The sequence below is a fragment of the Perissodus microlepis genome, chromosome 22 (assembly GCF_051167445.1).
Source record: "Perissodus microlepis isolate ML-2025 ecotype Zambia chromosome 22, ASM5116744v1, whole genome shotgun sequence".
In the NCBI taxonomy this organism is placed as follows: domain Eukaryota; kingdom Metazoa; phylum Chordata; class Actinopteri; order Cichliformes; family Cichlidae; genus Perissodus; species Perissodus microlepis.
Window position 1 is genome coordinate 33,552,685 of NC_140481.1, and position 15,451 is coordinate 33,568,135.

Consider the following 15,451-nt stretch of genomic DNA (forward strand, 5'->3'; position numbering starts at 1 on the left):
AACTCTGTGATCCAAACTTTTGCTGTTTCTGACGACGTTTTCTGATCAATAATACGTCCGATTCGATCGGATGTTGGCTCCGGGTTCATGTTCAGACTCTATGAGCCACATTTACTGCGTGTTTTTTAACAGAAAAACTGAAACGAAATGCTGTTTCTCACCAGCGTCTATAATAATCAATAATCAGTATAACAAATACCTAAAATAAGGATAAGAAGAGCAAACTCAGGTGTAAGCAGTCACACTCAGCTACAGCAGTCCTCACACAGAGGCTGAGTGTGTGAGGAGTGTGTTGTTTCTCTGTGTGTATATGGGAGGTGTCACAGTCTGTTTGTGGGTCTTACAGTGTGGCTGCATGGATGGGGGGGGATCACAGTCCTGTATCAGCCTCACAGCTGGTGTGAAGAACCCTTCCAGCATCCTGCTGCTCCTGCAGCTGCTCTACCTGTCACCAGATGGCAGGAGGGAGAACAGGCCATGGTGGGGGGGGGGGGGGGGGGGGTCTCCGATGATGGAGACTGCTTCCAGGGATGGGAGAGGGACACCAGCTATCCTACTGGCAGTCCTAACAAGCCTGTTGTTCCAGCTGCCAAACCAGCTGTGAAGCTTAGCGCCAGGATGTTTTCTGTGGGGCGAGGTGTCGGGGGTCCTGAGTCTCCTGAGGGGCTGGAGATGCTTTGTGCCTTTTTGATGCTGGTCTGCTGGTGGAGAAGGATGGGCCGTCAGCTAGGTGCCCACCCAGGAACACCGCTGACCCTCTCCACAGCAGCACCATCTATGGTGAGGTCAGTGTGGTGATCTTTGCCTAACCTCCTGAAATCGGTCACCATCTCTGTCAAGCTGCATCAGCACGACTGCCTGATGTGCTTCAAAACCAGCCGCTCAAAGCATTAGCTCACAACTGGTGTGAGGGCCACGGGCCGAACTGGGTTTGCTTTCTTTGACACTGGAGTTATGATGGCGCTCTTGAGTCACGGCACGGCTGCCTGATGTGCTGAAGTGTTCTGCACAGGTCTTTAAAGCTCGTGAATCTTATCTGGTCCTGCCGCCTTGTGTGGGTTGATGCTGGCCTTTCTCCTCTCAGGTGTCCCGGTGGCAGTGGAAGCATTTGTGCCTGGGTGGTGTTGTTAACCTCAAACCACGCATAGAAGTTGTTCAGTTTATCTGGTAGAGAGCGTCGGGGGAGGGGCTTGTAGTCAGTGAGGCGTTGAAAGCCCTGCCAGAGACCTGACCCCCGTGACAGCTTCTTCCTCGCTTGGACTATGAGCTGCAGCATCTCCCAAGCTTTGTTCTGAGCTCTCAGCAGAGAATAAGCCTCTCTGGTTAGTCTGTGGTTAACGGGACCGTATGTCATGTTTACTGTATTGATCCCCGCAGGGAAATCAGTCCTCTGCATTTAATCCATTCACTCTGTGACGCAGTGGGCAGCCACCAATCCGGCGCCCAGGGAGCAGTGTGTTGGGAAGGTACCTACCTCGGGGTAGCCGTTCAGTGGATTCAAACCCCCGACCATCCGATCCCCCGACTCAGCTGTGGAGTGGCACCGTGACTGTCATGAACTTCATGTGTAGGAAGCACGCGGGCTGCTCGCCGTTACGATATGAACCAGCACAGTGAGCTCTGACCTCCACCCAGTTCAAACTTGTCCGAGAACTTTCCGACATTCCTTTGATCTTTACGGTGACGGCTGTTCAAAGGCTTCACGCTGATGGCGCTCTGAGTGAGAGTGACACCTCTGAGGTCAGCATGATTTGCTCCATCAAATCTGATTACTTATTTTAGGTTTTCACGCATTTTCAGAGCCACAGCTGCAGCCTTCAGGGACTCCTGCATTATAAAGCAGAGCATGCTGCTGTGTGTGCTTTCACCTCCACAGTGATGAATCAGCTCAACGTGGCCTCTAATAAAACTGTAAATAGCATCCACATGATGGAAATCAGCTTTAAAGGACTGATTCCATGTTCTCAAAAAGTCCACACCTCGCTTTCTTTTCCTGCAGAAGTTCAGAAAGTGAAGCTGAACTGAATGAGAATGAAGGAGGAGACGGCCAGCGGTGAAATATTAAAGAGGGAAGGAGGAGAAAGTTTAGCTGTGCACCATCAGCAAACCCTCCAGGGGCGTCCTGCCCTCGCCTCGTTGAAACTGATCACACTCGCCATCACGACACGATGCAAAGCGATGTTTTGAAAGGTTTTACATCAGTGAGTACACTCACCGACGGATGCATGCTGTTCAGAGTGCTTATAACACAGTCTGCAGGTGAACCATCCAAGGACGAGCCCCAAAGCTAAACCACTAATACAATCTCATTAACAAGCCATTTAACAAAGTGTGTGATCCTGTCCACCCTACAAAGTCTGTAAAGGAGGAAAACAGCTTTAGTGGAACTACAATGAGCCATGAAGACACCCGTCCGGGCTCTCTGACCCGCGTCATGTTCCAGCTGAGCGGAAAGCCGCCGGGCATTTTCCACGCTGCTTAGAAATCCTGACTTCAGGACGAGGACTGAATCAGAATCAGAATACTTTATTAATCCCGAAGGAAATTAGGGTTTATCCCTACACGTGGAAGCTTGTGCTTTTAGTGTTGAACTTGATTGTCATCAATAGGGATGGGTATCGTTTAGGTTTTATCCGATACCGGTGCCAAACCGGTACTTTTGAAACGGTGCCGGTGCTTAAACGGTGCTCAAACCGGTGCTTAAAGAATGGAGAACACAAACTTTGTCCAAAAACCTCTCATGTTCAGCTGTTTTTTTGTAAAAAGATAACAATGTTAGCCTTTTCTGCAGCTATGGGGCATATATGGTATCACTCTTGGCTGGAAGCAGTGCTTAAACAATGGAAAAAACACAAACTTTGTCCAAAAACCTCTCATGTTTAGCTGTTTTCCACTTTTTCTTTGGTCATTTTAGCCTTTTTGGCCAGGGTGAAGGGAGCATCTGCCATCAAACAAGAAGACAGCCGCATGTAGCTATGATGATGTTTGCTAGTTCACCTCACATGCATTAATGTAATAACGTGGTTAGCCTACTCAACGTAAATTACACACGAACAACATTAAGCTACTCACGCAGAGAAGAGCGGCTGCTGCTGCATCATCATCCTCATCATTTCTGCTACACTGGCAGGGCTAGGGGCCAGGACTCTCCTCTTCGGGTTCTTGGGGGATGTTGCTAACTCCGGGTCTGATAACAGGCACCACACCCGCAGTAGATGTGCACGGTGTGAGGTCTCGCAGCAAGCTATCAAATACGGTGCATTTCTCGGCTTTAAAAAAAACGCTATGCGTCGCCAGGTGTTTCATCAGATTCGAGGTGTTACCTCCTTTGCACAGTATCAGCTTAAAGCACTTGTTGCAGGCTGCTGAGTTTGCATCTTTTGCTGTGAAGTACAGCCAGACTTTGACCGCTCCGCCTTGGGCGTTTTTAATCTGTAGCTCTGCTCTAAAAGAACGTACGTACCTGGACCCGCCTACTATCCTCGGAAACGTAAAATGATTGGCTGGAATCCAAAGTGTATCACAGCTCAGGAAAAATAAAGCACCGAAATGTGCGCTGCTTTTTGGTCTGGTTACTACCGTTTATGTCAGAACCGGTGCCATCATGGCACCGGATACCGGTACCCATCCCTAGTCATCAACCTGCCAGGCGGCGAGTGGGTGTCAGGTGGCCGTGGACACCCACCTTTGAGAACAAGGCGATATAGAGCTTGGATGCGTTCAAATCAAGGTCAGAGGTCAAGTTTTGTGAAAATGTTGTGAATGTGCCAACCCGCGAGTTTTTAAACCATGCCACAGGTGTGTTTAAACGGCACGGATGCTGACAGCTGAGGTGCAGGTGCTGACATGCATGCATGCATATTTACTTTGCAGCTTTCTCAGTGGTGCAGTATAACATGAGGTTATACCAGCGCCATTCTTCTAGTCTTCTGACATGACATCCAAAGCGTGGTTAAACTCATTCATAATCCTCATCCTTCTGCTGTCAGATTGCTGTGACTGTGTGGATTTGCAGGCCAGGCCTCAGTTTGATAGCAGGATGCCTGAAGTTCAAAGAGCCAACAAGCTACCAGCTGCACCTGGAAGATGTGATGCAGTGTAGGGTTAGTGACCTGGAGCTGACACACCCAATCATCCTGCTCCCCAAGGGGTAGCGCTGGCAGCCATTTGTGAACCAGAGCTGCCTGAGGTGGTTCGAGAGGCTGACAAGGATGGCAGGACAGAGACATCAGTCCTCAACAACACACCTCTAAGGTTCCTGGCATGCAAACGTTGGTAGATGTCGTTTGATGGTAATCTGTTTCTTTATTGGACAGGGGAGGAAAAGGCCGTGTTGGAGGTTTAGGGTTCGTTAAATATGCATCAGAACCATTTGCACACATCCCGAGCTTCATCTTCAAACTATTTCTGTGAACTCTTTTTACTCTAAATTAGGAGGTCTGGAAAACCACTTTGATAGCCTCCTTCTCTCCAATTAGCACTCAGTGTGCATGCTTCATATCCATGCTGTTTGGACGAGGACTGATGTTCATCTGGTTTGTGGCCTGTGGAGGAGATGCGAGTAGCAGAGGTTCAGTCCAGCACTGTTTGACTTTCAGGTTTTGGATGCAGAGAGGAGGAAAACGCAGCAACATTTGAAGCCTGTTGAGCTCAGCTTTAATCTGCATGTGGGAAGCAAATGAGGAGCTTGTTTCCAGAAGCAGTGTTTCAAAAGAACGACGCCCACAGACCCGCCCACAGACTGCTGGCAGGAGAACAACAGCAGGAGGAAACACTGAACTTACAGAGACGTTCACAGCTCGGCTTTATGAGGACAAAGAGACTCTTGGAAACACTTCTGTCCATCGCAGGTTACAAAACATCACAGCGCACATGCTCCCAGAAAGCACCAATGAATGTTCCTGACCCTTTCTGTGTACGTGGTGAGCTGCAGGGTTCATTCTTGCTCCTGTTTTAGGATTTCAGGTCATTTCTGCAGCTATGCAGATGATGCTGTGTTTCAGTGCACAGCCCGGTGTCGTCGACGGGGTTGGTTATTGTCGTTGTAACTTAACCTTCTCTCTGAAGCTACAGGGTAGAATAATAAGAGGTTAGTGTTCTTCACATTCCTGTTTCTGCTGTTTATCTCTGCAGGCATTTCAGACGCTGACCTCGTGACTCAAAGATGATCATCTCCTCTGGACTGAGAAGGAGAATCAGCTTCTGAAGCCACCAAACATTTCTCATCCCAACATGGCAGACGACCTCTACAGCAGCACCTTCTCTGCTTCGGAATCAGACTTCTCCTCATCGTCTTCGTCCTCAGCTTCAGCCGCCTTCCTCACACTCGAGCAAAGGGCGGCCTTCGTTTTCGTCCTCATCCTCTTCATCTTCTTGGGCCTCCTGATCGTCCGTTGTTTCCGTATCCTCCTGGACCCGTATCGGAGCATGCCCTCCTCCACCTGGACCGACTACATGGAGAAGGACACCTTTGATTATCGGATTTCCTGACAGGCAGCCTGAGAGGCAGCAACCCTGACAAACGACAGTTAAACTGAGGCGACGATCACGCTAAGAAGGCGAAGCACAAACACAGGTGCACATTTTCCCACAAGGCGGAGAGAAACCAGACCGACAGGCCACAGGGTTAAATATGCCTCTGTGACACTTTGTTGGCTGCTAAATCAGCAAAACCAGGCCGTGTATAAAGTTTATTTATTCTACAGAAAGTTGGTGAAAAGTTCGAGCAGAAAAGGTGAGCTCCAAGTTTAATAAAAACACGACTTTCCAAATCGTTGAATAACTTTGACGATGTGAGCAGCTGTGGTTTGCTTCCACAGCCACTTTAGTCTGATGTTAGGCCTCTTACCTGGTGTTGTTGTTATATATGAACTGTGGCAGGTGGGAAAGGGAAACGTGCACTCTGTGTTTCTATAGCTTCCGGTCTGATTGTCGCCTCAGTCTGCCCGGCAGGCAGCACATCTGGGTAAAAATCTGCATTTGTCTCAAATCAATCAGTGTAATTGGAAATGTGTGAAAGTAATGAAGACATGCAAAGTCCTCAGATATGGACAAACAGCTCATCAGTCATGCAGATCAATTTGCACGTTTGGAGTTCTGATTGGTTTGAGATGTGCAGGTGCCATTTTTGCTCAGAAGCCATCAACGTTTAGAAATCCCTGCACGCCGAGTGTTGCAGGTGACGCATTTCTACAAGCAGCGAGCTGCCTGCCGGGCAGCGTGTCAGGGCTGCCGTCTCTCATGGAGAAGACAGTCTTTTTGGTTTTTCTTTTACTTTTTGTTCTCTTTCTGAACTTTTATTGACTCAGACTCAAAGAACTTACTCTGACAGCTGCTGAAGCTCACTGAGGACACGCAGCCTTATTTGGAGGAGGAGGCTCTGCTGATGAGTCTGCAGAGCTGAGATGTTTCTAACATCTCTCCATCGTCCTCCTGCCGGGCTGTTGCTTAGTAACCGGTGATGTCTGCAGCCAAAACACAGAAAACAAACGACCCTCAGCTGCTGTTTCACCAGTCTGGCCCGAAGCCGACTGTCCGCCACAGCCGGTGCTGAGATCACATCCACAGGTGGGTCTGACCTCAGTCTCTGCATCCAATCACAGGAAAGAAGAACCGGAATGATGAAGACTGCTCTCACACCTTCAGCCATCCCAGAGGAGCGCAGCCAATGTGCTTCATTGCGACGTTTCTGGAAGTGCTGACACGGACTCATCTTTTATGGACTTTAACAGGTTCAGTTAGCGATCACACTGAACGATGACCGTGCTCCTCTCTGCCAGAGGTCCAGAGCACACCACAGCTTACCCTTTGAACATCTGAACAGTCAGCAGGTCATCGTGACCCATCCAGGGCCGTGACGGCAGTTTGGGTTCAGCCAGTCTCGTAAAAAGTTTGTATATTTGAGACACTTTACTGCCAGAATACCTGGGTCAAATGTTCCCGTTTGGAAGGTGTGGTGATTATATTCAGTTCCAAATATGATGAATGGGTTTAATCCAACATGTTAGATCACATGAATTCACATTTCAGTAAATATAGCAGGTTGAGGTTTTTGTGCTGGAAGCATGAATGTTCTGCCTGCCTTCCAATCGCAGCAGATCATGGTTCACTGTTTACCTTCATAAATCTCAGTTCAGACACTCTGCCAAACACTTTACCACACTGCCAAGTGGGATGAAGAAAAGTCTCCCATCTAAAACACAGGATGAGAAATAACTGCTGTAAATTCTTCTATATGATCAGTTTAGTGTGCTTAATGAACCTGAATCCATCAAACTCTGCGTCTATTTGGAGATGCAGACTTTCCATAAAGTGGCTGAAACCATCGAGGCAAGAAGGAAGTCATGTTAGGTGAAGCCCACTGTCCTCGAAGGTTAACCCTTTAAAGACTTTGAGTTTTTGTCTGTTGTGCTTTTTGTTTTTGTTTCTGGAAGCACGACCATGTCTCCATTTCCTCTCCATAAACGTGTTCCAGCCTGTTTTCAGGCAGAGAATCAAAGTTCTGCCACACGACAGTCTGCTAGTCTCAAAACTGGAGGACTTAATGGATTTAATGGTTTCTTATCAGAAGCAGACCTGGTGACACACTTATGGACGAGCTTGTCGTGCGTCACAGTGCAGCGCTGCTCTCCTGACCAGACCTGCTGCTTTGGAGCAGCTTTAGTACCTGAGGGACTTCGAGGCTCATCGTGCTGTAATGAGAGAAAATAAGCGTTTCTTTAATTTCCGTTGCTGCACTAAATGTTCGGTGCAGCTTTTCCTGCAGTTTGATGGGAGCAGAGAGAACAGCTGTGGAGGAGACCTCTTCCCACAGCAGAGGCTCTGCACTGATGTGTTTTTGCTTTTTCTTCGGGCCGCCTGCAGAAGCTCTGCTGTAAAGGGCTTCCTCGTGGTCGGAGGTCTGCTGTCAAACCTGTGAGCTGAAAAATCCCCTCGAGCAGACAAACAGTTTGAAGCCGGTGAAAATGAAAGGCCTCCCCTCTCCGGGTTTTCATCATGCAGGTCAGCTGAGGTGTGGATGGCAACGCGAAACAGACGGCATCGACAGCCAACTCCAACCCAGTGAGCAGTCAGGCGTCCCTGAAGATGTTTGTGATCCTCGGACTGGGACTTACGGGGTTTCCCGACCCGTTTCCTGTGCCTCCGTGGATCTGCCTCCCAGTATTCCTCCCTCTTTCTTTCTGTGAAACTCTAAAAGTCTCTGAGGCACTTTGGGGGGGTGCTGCTGCCGGGGGGACCCTGAAGGAGAAGCAGAAAGCGAAACGGGTGATTGTTGTCCCTGTGCAGCAGAGGGAGGCCTCTTCTCATCGAAGCACAGCGGGGTCGTGGATCTGAGATCTTTGGATTTTCTTTTTCATTCATTTTTAAAGTTTTGGGGCTCGCTCCAGTCCCAGCAAAGCCCTCCGTCACATCACGGACAGCAGTTTTGATTTCTTCAGCACATGAGTGAGCATCACTGAAGAGCTCGTTCGCTCTGCTGCTCCAGTCACGCTGACTGTCATGGACACGTCCGTGTCCAACAGCTCCAAACGGGCTTCAGACTCCATTTAAAATAAATAAAAATTCATATTTGGGCTTCAGCACTCTGGTCCTGAAATGTTAGATTTTTATAGTTAAAAATAAAAGAATGACTTCAGTCCTACATTTCAGCAGATTTTCATAATTTGATCAACTTAAAATTCCCAGATTGTTTTTAAATTGAGCATAAAGATGTATTATCTGAAGAAAATCTGATCTCATAGGTTAAACTTGGGCTTTTTTACTATGTAACATTAATATTATTGTTATAATTCAAATATGAATTATGACTCAGGTCATATATTCGTCTGTATCACGACTCAAACAGCGAAACACCAACGTGACGACAAACAAACCCGTTTCCTGTTTGAGGCTTCAAACATTTTCCTCACAGGGACGCTGGAAAGTTTCCTGCTGTCGTTTGTTTAACAGGAAGTCCTTCTTTTACCGTGACCTCCATAAGTCCTTTTCTTTCACACTACTTTCAATAATAATAATCACACTCTCTGTGTCTCTGTAGAGTTTACAGGTCACTGTGTGTCACACTCAACACATGTAAGAACACACGCTCAGCAGTAAATGAGTGCATTACTGAGTATATTACTCCAAATAGTTCACAAACACATTTCTAATCTCTGCTTTTCTTCGCACAGTGTCACAAAATGTCTCGGCTGCCTGTCACGAGGCACACCTGTGACAATATATCATATACAGTCTGTGCACGTGCACTTCCTGTAACACACACAGCGACTCACTGCCAAACTAAGCTCCACCCCTCCCGTCCGTCCTGCCTCCATCAGTCAGTTTGCAGGTGAAGCACATGTTGCTAAAGCTTATAAAGAAGAAAAACTGCGATAACGGAGTAAAAGAAGTGTGAGTAAGTCGCTCTGTCTCTCAGACTCTCATGACGCTACTGTCAGCTGCTGCAGGAGGCACATCTGTGCAGATGTGCTTTAAAGCCGTGGACAGGTGTGCACGCACGCAGTCTCATACACCTGCACTGTGGGGACAGAGACGTGGACACACTTTTTGTTCTGTCCGTGGGGATTTGTGTGCTCTCTGAGTGGCTCCACATTATTATGCAGTGATGTGTGGAGTACCAGAGGCTCCAAACACGAGTGATATGCAGTCTGAGGGGGGGCTGTCCTACTCAGGCTCGTTTCCTCACAAATGTGGAGCCATTTGCACAGCCGAGGTAATCCTGTGTAGTTTATGTCTTATTTGCTAAATGGGAGTGAAGCCAGCTCGTTTTCCCTGCAGCTCTCCATCCGCAGGTGGAGCTCAAACAGCAGCTAAACTCCCAGGATTACACTGACGGCTTCAGTTATTACCGTTATTCCCTTCTTTCTTTTTATGTAGACACGACAAAGACCCTGTGGCTGAGTCCAGGGAGAGCAGCGAGAGTCAGAGACGAGGGAGGCAGTGAGACGTTCATTAAGCCTCCGTGGATAAACACAGCAGGCAGGAAGTGTCGTCATTCGTGCAGCCGAACCTGAGAGCCAAATACAGGAAGAGTGATAATGAGCTGACGGTGGGCCAAAGTATCCAGTTCACTATGGTCGTGTCCAAATGGGCTGCATCCCCCTGAGTCTACGTGGGCCGGGTCTTCAGAAGGTCGGGTGGGCCGGAAGTAAACGGCTGTGGAATGTGACGGTCTCGCCTTCAGATTAGCGTCACCGCTGTGTGGGTGGAGTTTAATAAACTCGGCCGTCTGCTCCTTGCTATCTAAAATATAACAGGACACTGGCGTAAACTCTCGACCGTCTCACACTTCTGTTTAATCAGTTTTCTGTTTGACGTTTATTCAGCTGTGTGAAAACCACCCGGGGGATTAATAAAGTTTTATTTTATCTAATCTAATCTAATAACTTTAATCTCAGGCAAACCGATTGACTCACAAACAAATCAAACACTGAAAAAAGCCCAACAATAACATTTTTAGGTTGTCACGTTTAACCCGAGCAGCGAAAGACGGCGGTGATCTGAAAATGATGTGCCGGGAGTTGTGCCGTTCTCGGCCGCATCAGTGACCCTCGAGCTCCCGGCTAGCTATCGAGCTGGTGGGTAGCAGACGTCTCCGAAAACGTCGAAGCACTTTTGCAAATATGCGATATCTTGATAAACCGAGCAGATATTTGATGTTTACACAGCCACGTTCTCGCCTGAAAATATGTTAAAAGTTTATTTTGTGACCCAGAAAGATTAGTATGAGTAATTTTAAAACTTAGTAGCTGCCGCCATTGTTGGAAACTGGAGTTTGGCTGGGCCGCGCTATGAATTCTGGGATATGGTAGGTCACGAAGGACACACCCGACCCATCCTTCAAATTCGGGGAAAAGGAGGACGCATTTGTCGGCCGCATTCGGAGGAGTCTACGAATTTGGACAGCCTTCGGCGCGTCGCTGTGACGGCCTACAAATGCGGCCTCAGGAGGAAGCAGCCCATGAATTTGGACACGACCTATTTATCCACAATCTGATAAACCTTCAAAATAAATGACTGAAACGTGACATCCTGTTACAGGAAGAAAGCTTTTATTTTTGTAACACTGACAAACAAAATGATCCAGATGTAGTTTGTTCTTCCTTTTTATGAAAACCTTCAAAGTAAAATCTCAGTGTGCGCGGCTTCGCCCTGAAACTGATCAAACTTACAGCTGATGAACAGCTAATCTGTTTTGTGCCGTTTTATTTACAGTGTGTCGTTGTGTTAATAAATGTTCGAGCATAACATTAAAGCACGTTCCCTCAAAACTGTATTTTTATATCAGGAAGTCTCATATTTCTTAATCGTAGACGAAACTTTGCTTTATAAATACGATTTATGTTTCATATAGAATCACAGCTTCAGTCATGAACTGAGTGAGCCAGTTTTTTCTTTTTTAATGTTTTAATCAAAAATTCAACAGCTTTCAAATGAAACATGCATTTTGCATTTTTGTAACGTAAAGTCACAAAAACGTTGAATTATTGATCTAAACATTGTGTGTTGATTTTACACAATAAAAACATCTTAAACTTTGTGATGATCCACTTCTAGGAAATAATTATTCAAAGCAGGATTTTCCTATGTAAACAAAGGAAAATAAATTCCAGTTTAAAAACACTGATGATGGACTGAAAATGGCGCCCCTGAGCCTCCGTACTTTCGCAGAGCCGTTGGTTTTCTTTATTTGGTCGAAAAGAACTCGTCTGACTGTCTGAGCCCTTTAATCGTTTTCAATCATCTGCTCTTCCTCCTCCTCTCCCTCGTCTCTCTCTAACTGTATCCTCCTCTTCCTCCTTGCCTTACACCAAGTCTGTTTACATAGGATTAGAAACTCCAGCAGCTCTGTCGCTGCTGTTTTCTACCCTTTAAGGGAGTCGGGACGTCTGTTCTACTGTCGTGTCTTTCTTTCTGTGTTTCAGACTTTGGGAAAGCAGCGGCGTCTGAGCTCATCTTTGCCCTCGAGCTGCTGCTTCACCCAAACTCTTTGTTTGTTCATGCTGTATTTAAAGGGAAAATCCACCCAGAGTCCTGGGTGGGTGCACTGAGCACTGGGAGGGGGGCAAAAATAAGACCACTGTCTGTGGGAGTGACGTGAAATGACCAGAAACAGACAAAAAAGCTGCAAAGAGACAGAAAACCACTCAGATGTTGTGAAAATACACATTTCTAGTCGTACATTTGCAAAGCGTGTCGGTTCAGCTTTGCAGCATCAGAACGATGATCAACCTGAATTTCAGATTCTTAGTTCTGCTGGATTAAGTCGAGTAATATTCACAGTATTACTGCGCGTCCGATCAGAACATGTATGCTGCAGTCATACGAATGTATTACAGGTTATATGTAGGATGCACCAATCCAGCGATGAAGCGATGAGACAAGAACTCGCTCGACTCCTTAACCTGAGCGAGAGAAGTGAAAGCATCGTTGCTCACTCACATTAGAGCCGTGTAGCGACAGAAAACGTCTGCAAACGCAGAACCTGCTCGTGTTACTTAGTTGGGTTAGCTTTGTTAGGTTCCTCCAGGTGGACAGCCCATAAACAGCCGCCCAGCACCTGGCTCGCCTTTCCCGCCCACTGGATGCTTAATTACAACAATCAGAGATGTTTGTTGTTACGGCCACGTGGCGGACTCTCAGTAGCAGACCGCCATTATGTTCAAACCATCCCCAAAACTCGGTGTGTGGATCGTGGTGCTCCTGTGAGCGGCTCATCGCTGCGTTTCAGGGGAAACTGTTGAGGACTTCAACCTCATACTGGTGGAAGCTGACGGAGCTGCTGAACTATATAAATGATGCATACATATAGTTCATTTTAACCAGTTAGAGCCTCTGAAATTCTGCAGCACCTTGTCTTAACGTGAAGAACGTGACGAGGTCCAGAGGTGGTGAATGGTTGTCACTGTGAGAGTTTGAGTGAAACAACCACAGAGAGGAAAAAACACGACTTGTGCCAAAGAGGCAGGAGCGTTGAACAGAAACACAAACGACTGAACCACCACAGTGGGACGGACTCACTGTAGAGTGGCCTAAGGACCCACGCAGGAAGCATGGTGGATTTTTCCTTTATGCAGCTCCTGTGGAAATGCCCTGAAACTGTGAAGTCTCTCCTTTTAAATGCAGTTTTTAAATCTTTCACAACAAATGATGTTTTCTATGCTCTGTGTCGTGGCTTTGAAAACGTGTCACAGAAACAGCTGAGCGATCGCTGGCGTGTAGATGTACGCATCACGTGTCCTTCTCTCTGCAGTGTTCCTTTACCTGGTGACAGCGTGAACCTTTTAAAGTCCAACAAACAGGTGATTGTTTCTCAGTCTGGACATGAATGTTGTGTTTTATTAATGCAAAGTTCTTAGTTTTGATAAAAACTTGGCGCTTCATGGACACGTGAGCTGCTTTTGTTCTCTCTGCACTCGGAAACAAACGAGTCGTCAAAGTCTGAAAATCATTTCTGCTGTTTTTACATGTTGGGACATGAAAACTGGGAAAAGGAACAATTTACCAGAGTTAAAAACACACACACACGTGCACACACGTGCAGAAACCTGCTGTATGAATCTGGCACCGTTCGCTCGTCTGAGGTTCGCTGATTTCAAACAAAGCTCCATCACGTTTTGGGCAGCTGTGAACATGAGCTCGGTGTTTCGTTGGATCTGTGGGTGCTTCCCTCCGTCCACACAGCAACAAAACATCAGATATTTGGGGGAAAGGTTTACTTTGTCACTGTGACGTGACACTGGGTGACCGAGACCATCGGTTTGACGGGCGTGTGGAGGACTGTGGTACGGAGGGAGAGTCACTTTGGTGACGGCTGCTTCTGGATACGGGTCCAAAACTAAATCACTTATCAGTGACTGTTGGTGGTTATGGTGAGGGGAAGTGGTTCCTGACAATGGGAAGTGGAGGAGGGAAAAAAGACCTCTACTCATACTGGTCAGCAACCCTCCTCTGCACAGAGAGCATAACCATCTCACAACACAACACCATAAACACATGACAAGCAGCGAGGGTGGGTAAGGGGGTGAGAGGTGAGCCGTAGTAGCCGCGGATAAGCGTTCGAAGGCGTTTGAATCCAGGATGGGGGTGCGTAGGATGGGAAGGAACAGCCTGGACACGTCTGTTATCAGGGTGAGAATTTGTTACGTTCAGCTCCAGCCTTGAGACCACAGCTGGCGCCGATATGGTAGCCGCATGAAATGATGGTGGTTTCCTTTAGTGTGAACAACTGCGTGTCAATTTCACAGTCGATCTAAATGTCTGCCACTGGTCTCTCAATCTCCCGTTGGAGAGCCGTGAGCTTCTCCAAGATGTTATCCAATTTTTGCTCAGAGAGCGTAGTCTGATGGGGTTATAGCAGTCAGGCGACGAGGCCTCTGAAGACCCGCCTTCTTGAAGTCTTCCCGCCTGAGTTAAATGACGCAGTCTGAGGTTGGCAGGCAGTTTCTGGGGTGAGGCTCCTGAAACGCTCTTTGGTGACGGCGGTCGTGTTGATGTTGACGGTCTTTAGGGTGCAGCGGGTTGTGAGTACGATGCAGATGGGTGGGGGTTGTTTGTGTCACCGTACGGTGGGAGGAGCTGAAACACAACCGACACAAATGGACAATTTCTGATCAAAACTGTTTGCATTTTGGAGAAGATAACTCTTTATTGTCTTTGCACAGTCATACCTGCTACAAACACGAAGTTAGAAACTGTCACTGCTCACAGCACAGTAACTTAAATAAAAAGAACGAGCGCATGTTTCTTTAACAGTTCTTTTGTTTATTTTGTGAGAAAAATGAATATTTTGGGTCATTTTGACCTCAGCGTTACTGAATCTGGTCATGTCAATGAAAACAGCAGAAATCTGATTATTTCATGCAGGGCGGTGAGATTGAATGCTTCGCTATGTAGTTTTGATTTAATGGTACATGATTTTCAAAATAAAACATTTCCTGTTTCAGTGTAAACACAAATGACACAAAGACGTTTCTGCGTCTTTGACCGCGCAGCACAGTGAAGCTTAAACTTTTGTCTCTCAGCTGTGTTTTTATCTGCTCTTATTTTTTTACGGTGCAGGTGACGTGCTGATGGTGTGTTTCAGTGCGTGAACAGAGCTCCTCTATATTTTCTACGTGGCTGAAAGTTGTTGTGACTAAAGTGAAGTGTAGACTAATCTTTCTGCCTTCTGTCTGAGCTCTTCACGAGTCTGCGCTCTCGTTTTGTAAAGAAATAAAACTATTGGACCTAAACTGATTTCCTTCTCTTTCTTTGGCTTGTTTTTGCTTAAATGTTGCAGCTGGGATCCAGATGCAGGAGCCCTCGCTCTCAGGGTGTAAGTACTTCCCTCTCATCCAACAGGCTTCTCTGGGTCTAAGGGCTGATGGTGGACTCTTTGTCCAGTCATTGGCCCGGTCTGTTGTCATGTGAGTCGTTAAGGTCAAGGTACGAGCGGCAGCTGAATCACCTG

The 15,451-nt window shown here is 47.1% G+C and overlaps 1 long non-coding RNA gene across 1 annotated transcript in view; it reads left to right on the top strand.

Moving 5' to 3' along the window:
- Window positions 1–15,233, top strand: part of LOC146363628 (uncharacterized) — a 36,514-nt gene extending 21,281 nt beyond the window's left edge. Inside the window, exon 2 of the long non-coding RNA XR_014799181.1 lies at window positions 5,134–15,233. This is a non-coding gene — a long non-coding RNA (uncharacterized LOC146363628). The remainder of the gene's footprint in view (window positions 1–5,133) is intronic.
- Window positions 15,234–15,451: the final 218 nt, after the last annotated feature.